Source organism: Cavia porcellus, unplaced genomic scaffold (assembly GCF_034190915.1).
Source record: "Cavia porcellus strain 051 isolate PalLab524CR breed Dunkin Hartley unplaced genomic scaffold, mCavPor4.1 scaffold_13, whole genome shotgun sequence".
NCBI classification, from domain to species: Eukaryota; Metazoa; Chordata; class Mammalia; order Rodentia; family Caviidae; genus Cavia; species Cavia porcellus.
This window is the reverse complement of record NW_026947496.1, coordinates 27,503,470-27,516,514: the sequence shown is the minus strand read 5'-3', so window position 1 is coordinate 27,516,514 and position 13,045 is coordinate 27,503,470. Positions and strand designations below refer to the sequence as shown.

The following is a 13,045-nucleotide window of genomic DNA, read 5'->3' as shown; positions in this document are numbered from 1 at the left end:
ATCGGCAGGAAAATAATCCTCTGAAGAAGAGATGGTCATCCACCCATGACAGATGAGTCCTGTCCCTTCTTCTGGGAATTAGTGGCTGGATGGGCGCAGCCACGCGGGCCCCAGTGCAGGACCCAGGCGGAGAGTTGTTTCATCAGCTCCTAGAAACTAATTGGACCCTTTTGGGAATGTTCTAAACAGCCTGTTCATTATAATTAGAGACATCGTTTATAACAAACTGAAGTCAGAATGGTTGGCATTAAAAAATCATTATTACATAAGAATGCTAATGAAAATATTCTTTCCGAAATATTTCAGTGACTGGCCTGATTTTGTTACTGTGCCTGAAATTTGGTATTTCTAGAAATTTTTGAGGTAAATTTCCTTTTCTTTTCTTTTTCCTTCCTTCCTTTTTTCCCCTCCTTCCTTCCTTCCTCTCTCCTTTCTTTTGGAATACTGGAGATTGAACCCAGGATCTTCGCACTGAGCTATATTCTCAGCCCATTTTTTAAATTTCTTATTGTGAAACAGGGTATCACTAAGTCACAAGCTACCCAGGTTGGGCTTGAACTTGCAAACTTCCTGCCTCAGCTTCCCAGATTGCTGGGATTGAATATAGGTGTTTGCTACCATGCCCAGCTAAAAATTTTAAATCTTATCTCATTATACACACATTTTCCTGATAATATCACATAGAGAATAGGTGTGAGGTAGTAGCTGAAGGGGCAGAAACTTTAGCAGACTTGGAAGGTATTAGGACCACTGCATGACACTTGTTTCAGTGTGCCAATATATGTAAAGATTTGCAAGCATTCAGGCACACAGATTCAAGGAAGATCTTATTTAAATGGGTACAAATGTGAGTCTACTGTTTCTGCCTTGAGTAGCACTAGCAGGCTGCCTGGCACAGCTGGGGGAGCCCCAGACCCACATCAAGAGTGTGTCTGTGTGACCACCCCTTTGCTTACTCTGTGATGTTGAGGGGCAAGGACACCCATCTCTCCCCATTTATACAACTGAAATAATGCCACGTCTCCTAAGGCTATTTTGAAGAACAAATGTGAGTATCAATGAAGGCATTTTATAAATTTTATAGTTACAGTTATAAGCTTATTAGAAAGTCACTACCTTATAAGGATCTTGTAAAAAGTGGAAGTAACATATGGGAAATGTTTGACTCAGTTCTTAGCATAACTCCTCAAAAATTCATCTCTATTTTGGTTTAATTGAAGTATGTGCTGAATGAACGTGGATTCCTATCCAAGGGGTCTTTGAGTTATGGATGAGGCTGTTTACTAAGAAAATAAAAGAGATGTAGTCCATATCAATATTGATAACATAAAGGGAGTGTTATAATAATGAAAAATATTGCGTGAGAGATGCAGAGTGGGGTGATACAAAGTTTTTGAGGGGAGAAACTGCATCTGGCTGAGTGAAATGAGGAGAAATAGGAGTAAGTGAGAAATAGGATTGAACATTGTAGGTGGCATTTGTTCTGATGTTGTTTGTTTGCTTTTGGTTTTTTTGATACTGGGTCTTGCTGTGCAGTTCAGGCTGGCCTTGAACTCACTATGTAGTCCAGACTGGTCTCAAACTTATAGCCTCAACTTCAGCCTCCCAAGAGATGTGATTACAGGTACAGGCGACTTCTGAGTTAATGAGTGTTTTGCACAGATCTTTGTTTTAATCAAACAGACACCTTTTATGTGTCAGAAGAAAGATCTAGACAGAGAAAGAGATTTGGTTGTCATTGAAAGAATGATGTTGGTAATAAATTACATTAGATTTGACAATTTGTTTTTTGAGGCACTGGGGATTAAACCTAGGGCTTTTGCACTATTACTATTAGTTTTTAATTTGACTCAGTGCCTTCCTAAATCACTAAATCGCCCCGTGCTAGGTTTGAATTTTGATTCTCCTGCGGCAGCCTCACACAGTGCTGTCATTATAGGCATGCACCGCAACGCCTGGTAGGTTTCATAACTGTGACCAGGAAAGCGTTCAGGTTAAAGAGAGGAGAGCAGGGTGGAATCGTAGGGAAAATGCCAACGTGGAATTGTGGGCAGAGGAGCAGTAGTTGCTAGCAAAGGGATAGAGCACCAATGTAGACGCGTAGAGTTTAGAGGTGGGATGCAGTTTTAGCTGCACATTTCCCTAGAGGTTTTTATTTTTTACTGCTTTAGAAGATCATATATCAAAAACATGTTCCAGATTAATAGTGTTCTCTTTTCTGAAAGTTAATTCTTGCAAGTCAAAAAAAGCACAATGAAACATGTCAGAATTTTTTGGGATGTAATCTGAAATATCTAAGCAGACAAAGTTTTTCAGTATACATCTACTATACTAAATTAGCTGGAAAATGAGAATTATTTATGTCTTGTAATTTATATTGATCCAAACATCTGGATTTACTTGATGACTATTTGCTTATTATATCTTTTTCAGACTTTTCAGTCTATTGATAACCTCTAAACAGCATGTTTTTGGGGTCTTGTTTCTTTAATTTGTCTGATCATTTCTGTCTTTAATTGGAATTTTCAGTTCCTTTACATTTGGTGAATTATAAACATATTTGGATTGGAGTCTCTTAAATTATTCATTTCTATTTGTTTCATCTATTATTTATTTTTTGTTACTCTTTTCCCTTTAGGTTTGTCAAGCATTTAAAATACTATTTATCTCCCCATTATCTTTTTAGTTATACCTCTTTGGGATTTAAGTAGTTGCTTTAGTGCTTACTTATTTAGTACTTACTTGTTTAGTGCCTAAGTCAGATAATATTCTCCCTGTTCATGAGGAACTTTACAACTTTATAGTGAAACAGTATCTTTACCATACCTTTGTGTTCATATTAAATATTTTGCTTCTCATGAATCATTTTTATTTTTCTTTAAAATGACCCTTAAAATTAAAACAATGCCTTTAAAATTATACCTTTCCAATGGCATCTCTCTTTCAGATGGCGCAGATCTAGGCTGCTTTCTTGTCTTATTTACTGGAGATCTGAAGAACTTCCTTTACAACTATTTAGTAGTGTGGGTTGGTTAACAATTCTCTTGGTTTTCATCCGCCTCAGAATGTTTTTGTTTCAGATACTAACGCTTTCAGACATTTCAGCAGTGAGATCAGGGCTTGCTGTCTCTCCTGCAGCGCTCGGGAGTTGACACTGGTGAGACCTAGAGATCTTAGGACACCACTGGGGATTCTCCCAGCCATCTCATCCCCAGCTTTTCACACCCTAGGATTTCTGCTCCCTTGTTACACTTCTGTGCACCTAATGCAGGCTCCAGGAGGGCATGGGTTAGTAGTGGAGTGGACTTGGCTTCTCTCCTGCCTGCTGGCCCCCTGCCAACTGTCTATGGAGGACGTTTCCTCGGTCTGCTGTCTTTTGGGAATGAAAGCCGCTGCAGTTTCTTTCCATGTAGAAAAGGTTCACCCTTTGTTGAAACTTCGGTCATCTAGTTTTTTCTCATTATGCATTCTTTGAGTTTTTAGAAACCTATCTCAGTTTCTGTTGCTATGGAGGCAGCACCTGTCTCCTACAGTCCGATCACTGGTCCTTACTTCTTGTTATACAGACTTTCCTTTTCCAGTGTCTTTTTCACGCTATGCATCATATTTCCATGATAAACAACTTCATCCCATGGAGTTTAGGAAATATTCCAGCATGGAATATCCTCTGATGGAAGGATTTTTCCACTGTCAATGATTTTAGTTTTATTGATCTTATGTTTTATAAACAAATTCAGGCAGGTTTTAACTTCATTGCTGATATAGTCCTACTCAGTGACCTGTGAAATTATGAATTTAACTTGTTATTGGCCTCGACTTATTGAGTTCATATAAAGCATTTTAATTTAGACTTTCTGTGCCATAAACACAATCTAAGTAAGATACATGGAAAAAAGTGACATAGTAGAAAGAGCATGTGATTTCTATCTGAAGACTTCACAAGAGTCCTGGCATCCTTTGTTTCAGCAGAGTAAACATGGCTAAATTACTTGCACTATTTTTGGTTTTGGAACTACTTCCAAGAAAAATTAAGTCCGTGCATCCATCCATCCTTTCTTTAGTCTGCAGGTAGAAATGAGGGTTTTGTTAGCCTCCTTAGCCTGTCTTTAAAACAACCCCTCTTCCTGGTTCACTGGGCTGGGCTCCTCTTCAGATCTCACTGTACTGGATTTCCAAGGTGGTGTGGAGCCCAGCACAGAACAAGGCCAAGGGCACCTTGGCATGTCTTGCTTTTACTTGTTAGTTTCCCCAAATAAGTGGATTACCCCTTTTATTTGATTTGACTTCATAGCTGTGAATTACAAAAATTCAGCTCTCTCATCAGAGCCTTGGCCCTGGCTTCACCAGGGGCTGAGTGGAAACACTTCAAATCCCTAGAGGTGTTCATCTCTTGGTAGCTAGATGTGTCGACATTTAATATTATTCTCATATTTGAAATAGTATTTGTTTTCAAAGGGCAAGGAAAAGTATACGGGCTCCTGAGAAAAGTGATAAAAAATTTTAAATTTCATTTCTTATAATGGTTTCTATTTTCTAAAGCAATAATGTTTCTAGAAGAGCTATCCCTGATCAGGTCTCTGTAGAAGCTCCCCTTATACACAGATCTGATTTAACTTTTTAAATTAAAATGTGATGTTATTATTTAAAATTCCAATTAGAAAAATGCAATTTAAATGACAACTATTTTTCTTTCAAAAGTACTAATTGCTTTATGTGATGATCTTGAACTTTTTTTTACAATTTATATATGCAATTCAGATTTTTAAAGATTCTTTAACATATCCGAAAACAATAATTTGCTATTTTAGTTATAACTCAAAAGTAACATACATTTAAAATTAACCTTCATGTCAAGTGTTTAAGCCTGAGAACTTGGGAAATTTTTTTGTCATGCTGAACGGACAAGATTATGATGATTAAATTCAATGGTTTAATTTATCTTAAGCAACAACGTATGTGCCCAGAATAAAGTTACATAATTATTTGAACAGTAGTGTTCATTCATTGATTTAGGTATATTATATTTATAGGTATCTATACTCTAAATCATATTTTAGACAGGATATATAACAAACATTTTGTATAACTTACTTTTTACCCTTAGTTCAATAATTTGATGAAGTTTTAAACAGTAAGGTTTTGGATTTCATGCACCTGGGGAAAAATGAAACAAAACAAAACAAAACAAAACAAAACAAAACCCAGTAGGGTACACACACACACACACACACACACACACACACCCCACAGATAACAACTAAGTGTGAAATGTGAACGGCACCTTTCTAGGTAATACTGATCATAATTGAAAAGTAACAGCAGAAATAGGCAACTGAGAATCAAATAAATAAGATATATAATATGTCAATGACAATAAGTACTAGGAAAAAAGAAAATAAGGGGCAACAGAGGACTAGGGACATGTGGACAACAGCTCTGAAGGGAGGCAGTACAGCCATGAGAGAGGTAGGAGGTATTGCAGGAGACAGGCATTGTTAGAGGCTGTTAAGGTTGATAGTTTGTGTCAAGTTGAGCAATTTAGAAGTTAACTAAGAGACTCAGCAGTTAACTAAGAGATTCAGCATGAAGCCAGGGTTCTTTGTAAATATCCTCATCCTATGCAAGGGAGAGCAAGGAGATTTTGTGAGTACTATGCTCACCTTGGAAAGGAATGGTGTTGGCAGCTTGTGTACAATATAAAGTAGGAGAGAGACTTGCTGGGTTCTTTTTGCCTTTGTGCTTTGGCTGGCTGCTGCTTTGAAGTGTTGCCCCTGTGCTTGGACACCCTGCCTTGGAGCCAGCTGATTATGGACTGAAACCTCCACAAACAGTGAGCTAAATAAACCTTTCCTTTTGTCAGCAACAAGAGAAAAAAGTAAGGTAGAGACATTGAATCAGAAAGGTCTCTTTCATATGGGTAGAATCACTGCTATGCCTCAAGAATAAGTCTGTATGCTCTTAGAAGGATTTGCTGTCACCCATGAGTAATAGAAACTTCAACCCTGGTCTCATAACAGCGTTCTTTGTATATCAACTCTATTTTCTTATTCTGTAGTATGAACTAAGCAAATCAAAAGGCTCCCCTGGTCAATTTAAGATTGAAGTACATTTCAAACTAAAACATTATTTACTCTTTGTTTTAGCTAGTTTAATAATTTATTCCACAGACTTCCATATTTATCAAATAAGCATTTGTAAGGAAATCCATTACAGCATTATCTGCAATAGCAAAAGCTTAGAAACAATTAAAAGGATGACTTAGGAAGAGGTTAAATAGGTTATGGTACATTCATGGGATAAAATATAGGCAGCTGGTATAAAGAAAAAGCAATTTGCACTTTGAATAGCAGCATAAGATAATCTCCATGATAAACTACTAAATGAGAAAAGAATACCAATAAGAAGGTAAGAATTTTAGATCTGATAAACAAATCTGGCAAAATAACAGGATTCAAAATCATCCAGAAATCAACATTTTCAACTGAACTTACTAACCAAGAAATCAGGAAAACAATTTTACTTACAATAGCTTAACAAAGTCCTAGTTTAACCAAAGAGGTCAAAGACTTCTATAGTGAAAATTACAGAATATTAAAGAAATAAATTGAAGACACGAGAGATCTCCCTTGTTTGTGAATTCATGGAATTAATATTTTAAAAATGCCCACGTTACTGAAAGTGATCTGCAGATTCAGTGTAATTTCAACCAAAATTCCAAAAACGTTTTTCGTAGAGCCAGAAAAAAAAATCCCAAAATTTGTGTGGAAACACAGAGTAGACAAAGCTATCCTGAGCAAAAAGAGCAACCCTAAATGTGTTACACTACCCAATTTCAAAACATACCACAAATCCATACTAACAAAAACAGCATGGCAGTGGAATAAACATAGCTGTGTAGACCATAAATAGAGGATACAGATCAAACCCACAAAATTATAGCCAACTAATTTTTGACAAAAGGGCCAAAGATGTATGTTGGGGAAGACAAAACAAAACAAAATAAAAACAAAACAAAAAACAAACCACAGTCTTTTTTTTTCTGCTTAAATAGAATTTATTCCATCCCAGTTTTTATACAAGAACTATGTCTGAGGGCACAGACAGCTATCCCAAAAATATCAAGATATAGTGCAGTAATCATCTTTAATTTCCTGTTAATTTAAACCAGATCCCTCTATAACTTATACTGTTACATCATGATTGATATTACTTAAATCTGATTTGTTTGATTGGTTCTTGTTATTGATAGATTTTATTCAAAACTGTTAGGTTGATAGTATCATCAGAGGATATAGACAACTTTACAGAACATAACAATGATTTGCTACAATACCCATTCTGATTTGATTAATACCTGTTTCAATAGCTCTACACTATCTAAAAATTTGTATGTCTATTAATACTGTTATGCACTGATATATTCAACTATATTTTATCTGATGATATAGCCATTTCTATTGATGATTACAAGAGACAACACAATAACCGTGGTAGAACTCCTTGTACAGCAATTATATATCATTTTAGTTTTATGTATCTCTAGGATTATGCTTCGCTCTGTCCTGCTTTGTTCTGTTTCTCCCTCTAATATAGAAAGTATATAAATACATGTTAAGATGCGTGCTCCATAAAATCTATTAACAGTTTATGAGAACTGATCTTATGACACATGATGAAATGAACCAATACTTTGAAGGGGAAAAAAAGGCACTACAGTACTCAGTGCTGATTCCGTAGTGTCATGATGTGAAATCCAGCAATACTATTAATCTTCAATCAGAGTGATTTTAATCTGCTTTGCAAACCACAGTCTTTTTAATAAATGGTGTTGGGAACTGGGTATATATCTATAGAGGATTGAAATTAGATATCTCTCACCCTGCATGAGACACTTTCTTGTTATTGAGACACAATACCTGACATCAGTGACTTAAGGGAGGAGAAGGTTCTCTGGCTCCTGCTTATAGTCAATGGTTTGTTGACTCTAAGGCAGACACTGGGTGTAGGGGGCAGAGCAGAGGAAAACCTGCTCACATCGTGGGTATCAGGAAGCAGAGAATGAAAGAAGAGCCAGAACGGGAGGTCTGTCTTGCCCCAATGACCTGCGTCTTCCAGTCAGGCCCACTTTCCAGTAGCACATTGTAGATGGTCCTCTGATCTGGACGCTGCCCTGGTGGTCTAATTACTGTGCTCTGGCCCCTGAGGCCATGAGGCCTTTGGGGGACACTCTTGATCTTTAAATCGTAACACACCCTGTATGAAAGTCAATTCAGAATGGGTCAAAGACTCAGGAATGATACCTGAAACTTAGAACTGCTAGAAGAAAACATAGAGGAGACAATTGAAGTCACAGGAAAAGTCAGGAATAGCACAGGAACTAACAGCAAGAATTGACAAATGGCATTGCATCAGATCAAAAGGTTCCTATACAGCAAAGACAAGAGTGGAGAGACAACCTACACAGAATAAGAGCAAGTTTTTACCGGGTACTCTTCTGACAGAGCATTAATATCCAAAATATATAGAACCTCTCTAAATTAATACTCTAATCCCCTAATCAATAATTGGGTAAGTGAACTGAATAGCCATGTCTCAAAGGAAGAAGTACAAGTCATCAATAAGTATATAAAAAAGTGTTTAAGTTTTCTAGCCATTAGCGAAATGCAAATCAAAGCTATGCTGAAACTGCTCCTCTCCCCAGCCAAAATGGCTAATGTTAAGAATATAAATAACCAACCAAGCAAATAAAACAAAGTAAAATAATGTGAAGAAAAAGGAAACCTTCCGCAATGCTGCTGGGAATGTAAATTAGTAAATCACTAGGCAGATCAGTATGGAGGCTCCTTGAAAAACTAAGAATTGAGCTACCATTTGATCTGGCTATACCATCCTTTGGTGTGTACCCAGAGGGATTCAAGTCAGGGTAGGGACACCTGCATACCCGTGTTTGTTGCAGCACACTTCACAATTGCTAGGCCATGGAAAATAGTCCAGGTGGTGAGGTTCTGAGTTAGATTCCCAATATAAAAAAAAAAAAAAGCAAAAAGAAAAAATAGTCTAGATCTCCATCAACAGATAAGAAGACAAAGAAAACATGGTCTACGTATGCACAGTGGAATGTTAGTCATCAGTAAAAGAGAACAAAATCTCATAAATTTCAGGGAAATTGGAGAGCATTGTGTTAAGCAAAATTATCCACTCAGTCAAATATTGTAAGGTTTCTCTCATAAGTGGAATGGGGAGGGGAGAGAGAGAGAGAGATAGAGAGATAGAGAGAGAGAGAGAGAGAGACAGAGAGAGAGAGAGAGAGAGAGAGAGAGAGAGAGAGAGAGAGAGAGAGAGAGAGGAGATAGACTAAGGCATATAAGACAGGGGATAGAAAAGTAGAAAAGTGGATGGGAGAATATTTGAGAAGAGGAAGGGACCAAAGTGAGTGAAAAAAGGGAGGGCAGGAGGAGTGATGAGAGGTAAAAAAAGTACATCACGTGCGTGCACGGATACGCTAAGATGAAATCCACTGTTCTGCATAAAAATATGCACTGATTAAAATGAGTTCAGAACAAAATCCACCAAAAGTTTAACATCAGAAAAACAGAGCAAGATGCAGAACAATGGGTACAGCAGACTATATCTTATGTTTAAAATGATATATGTGTAGTATTTATATCATTAATACATATAATAAATGCATAGACTGCTTTTGAATGAATACTGCTAACTCTTGTTGCAGGTGGCTAATAAACCAGAGGTGTATAATAAAACCAGCCTTTTGTTATACACCCCTTCAACTGTTTGAATCTTGTTCAGGTTCATGTACTATTTGTTAAATTTTTTATACCTGTTAAATATTTATTATAAATCAATCAATATCACTTCAAATGTTTATAAGGCCAAGAATCTGTAGGACTAAAATGTGAAAAGTTATTGTGATTACATTTGAACATTTTTACTCTAAATCAGAATATCTTTTAATCATATTTTAATAAACTTTAATTGTACATCTAGCAGGCATGGCTTAGTCTGGTCTAGGCAAGGAAGAGTCATAGAACAATTTTTTATTCTTATTCCTTTCAAAGATGACAACATTTTATAGAAGAAGTAGCTCATAAAAGATGTAGGGGTACTATTTCATTCATAAAATAAAGAACAAAGTACATAGCAAATAGAGGTTCATAGATGTGAGTTCACTAAAAATTCTGCCTCTTACTATGATTTTGGCAAATAAAGTTCTGGTTTCTTCATATAAAGTAGAGCTACAGGAATACTTCAATGCACTGTGTTGATTATTTAAAAGATATGTCATATAAGTTACTGGAATACAGTGATCTTGGTTATCGAATGGCTCCAAGATTGAACTTTCCACTACTCGAACAGCAAAGTTAAAAAATATCTGCTTGGTGTTCGCAATTTTGCTGGATAGTCAAACTGAAAATCTCACTTGATAGAATCTGACCAGATCGAGAGTGGGCACACATCACGTCTCTGTACTTACAGGGGTGGCGTTTCAGTCCATCCTCTGCTCTTGCCAAGACAACATACAGTGGGCTTATGTTAATGTGTTAAAACATTTGTCATTGTGCTTTTTATCACTTTATTTGCATAAAGTATCATAACCAGGGTTCCAGAGAAAGTTAGTGGTACCATCGTTGCAAAATTTGTTAAGGTCCTTGAAAAATGAATTTATAGTTGTAATTTTTGGGCCTCAGAACCAATTATTTGGTTTTCCTTTGGAAAAAATAGATTTAATTTGTGAACTTTTTGACATTTGAGCATGAATTTGAAACAAATTGAGCTCAACAACTAATATGTCAGTCAGTACATAGTGATTGTCAGGAAATAAAGTGCAGAAAGAGGCTATTTTTGGTAATCAGTTTGATAACAGGAATCAAACTCAGGACCTTACACTTGCCACACAGACTCTGTGCCCCTAAGTCTCCTTTTTAACTAATTAATTAAAATTTTATTTTAAAGAGAATAAAACCAAACAAAATAAAACAGAATAAAGCTAATCCAAACCAAACAATGAAAGTGATACAGGACATCAAAACAGGATAGTAGGAAATCAACAATGGCTACCATAATACACCTCATTGTCTTCAAAATTGCTGCCTATACTATCAGACATAATAAAATCATACAGAACCGAACAGAATAAAACCTATCAAAATAGAACACTGAATAAAACAAAACAATAAAATGGAATAAAACAAAATGGTGAGAACAATATTGGATTTTTGAAAGGAAATGCCCTATAGTTACTACACGGCGTATTGTTATCCTCTCAATAGATGCTCATACCACCAGCCTTGGGCCTGCAAAGTCAATCAAACAATACAATCATTAAGTTGTTTTTATACCACAGTTGCTGTCAACTTAGCCTGTCCTCCAAATCAACCAGCTGCTAACAGGCTTGTGTGTGTGTGTGTGTGTGTGTGTGTGTGTGTGTGTGTGTTCTTGTCTCCCAGCCTGCATGCCGATTGGCTCACGGGAAGGATGAACTAGTTTGTTTCTCCTACCAGGCCCTGCATGGCTTGCGTTGGCTCGTGGGAAGGGCAAATTGGCTCTACATCTCCTTTTTCAATCATGAAGAAAAATCCCCTAAAGCCAAAAGTCCTATGGTCAGTGCGTTAGTAGCAGTAGCAGAGCCAGCCAGCTGGAGAATGAGTGGATGAAGTGCTGATATCAGAACCGGGCCCTTGTGGAAATCAGCGGAGAAACAGGGAGGCAGTTTAGGCTGCGGTGCAAGGTGAGCCAAGGAAAGGCGTGGACAAAGAAACTGCTGGGAACGGGGTGGGCGGGACAGTTAGATGGGCACGTGTGAAAGCAGCTGGGTAGCAGATGAGAGCTGTGTCAGCCCTGGAGCTTCCTGAAGACTGTTCTTAGCAGCTGGGCCTTCAGGGTTTTGGGAGGAAACCAGAGAGGAGAAGACCTAAGAGCAGATGGGGCGGGAAGAGGCTTGATGTGAATGATGAAGGGGAGACAGAGGAGATACCTGACAGGGCCATCGGGTCAGGGGAGAAACTGAAGACCCCAGACAGCGGAGGGTGCTGGTGTGACCGATGCGAGTAGAGGCAGCAGGGAAGAAAATCATGATGGAAGGCTTAGCCCTGCAAGGGGCTAGGGATCATGCTTCTGAGAAAGGCAGAGCAGGAAAAAGTGGTGGTGATGTAAATGTTAGGTTGTGGAGGACAGGGAGGGTGAAGGGCTTCATGCTTGTTTTCCTGAACCTTGAAATAAAATGGTCCATGGGCAGTGTTTGTGTCTGGACTGGGCTTTCAGGGTCGAGCACGAGAAGAATGATTTGGACTATCTGTTGTCAGCAATGGAAAGAAACCACTGGTTGGGAGGAGGACAAGGCTGGCTGCACAGTGCTAAGAGTCCAGGCCAGTGTCAAAGGTGAAGTCACTCAGGGGTGTGTGGCTCTCACAGCAGCCTGGACCCAGGACACGGAAAGAGCAGGAAGCTGACCAGATGCACTCAGGTGCAAGAGCCCAGGGAACTGCAGCCCTGGGCAGTGAAGCTGCTGAACAGGAGAGGAAGCAGAGTCTCTTCAAAGAATATAGAGGGGCACATGGGACCAGAAAGCCGGGGTGATGGCGGGGGTGGGGGGGGACGGGACTGGACGACAGAGCATTGCATGTGTGGCTGCAGGGGGAGCACTTCAGAGCTCTGTTTTATAGTTTGTTTTGTTTTTGTTTTGGTGTGGGAAAGAAACCTGCTTCAGGTGGTTTATTTTATTTTTAAAGTTTTGTGTTAGTAGTACATGTTTGTAGTGTATGATTGCATACATTGTGGGGAGTTGGTACGTGTTTTATTGTCTGAAAATTCTCATAACAGTCTCTGGTTCCTTTGTGGTTTGTGTCTTTGGCACAGATCATAAGCAGTATGTCCAGGGCTTAAGGAAAATTGTTCTCTTTCTTTGAGAGCTTTGTTCAAGGAAACTAATACTGTTAGAGGGGGAGTCCAGAGGTTTATGAAAAGCTAGGTTTCAACAAAGGCCTGGTAGGTCTCTGCCAGTTTCCTGGAAACCTGTGTGTGAGAGAGA

At 38.2% G+C, this 13,045-nt stretch overlaps 1 protein-coding gene across 3 annotated transcripts in view; it reads left to right on the top strand.

The window, feature by feature from the left end:
* Dcdc2 (doublecortin domain containing 2) overlaps nucleotides 1-13,045 on the top strand; it is a 166,441-nt gene that overhangs the window by 38,954 nt on the left and 114,442 nt on the right. The gene's annotated exons all lie outside the window — the stretch shown is intronic.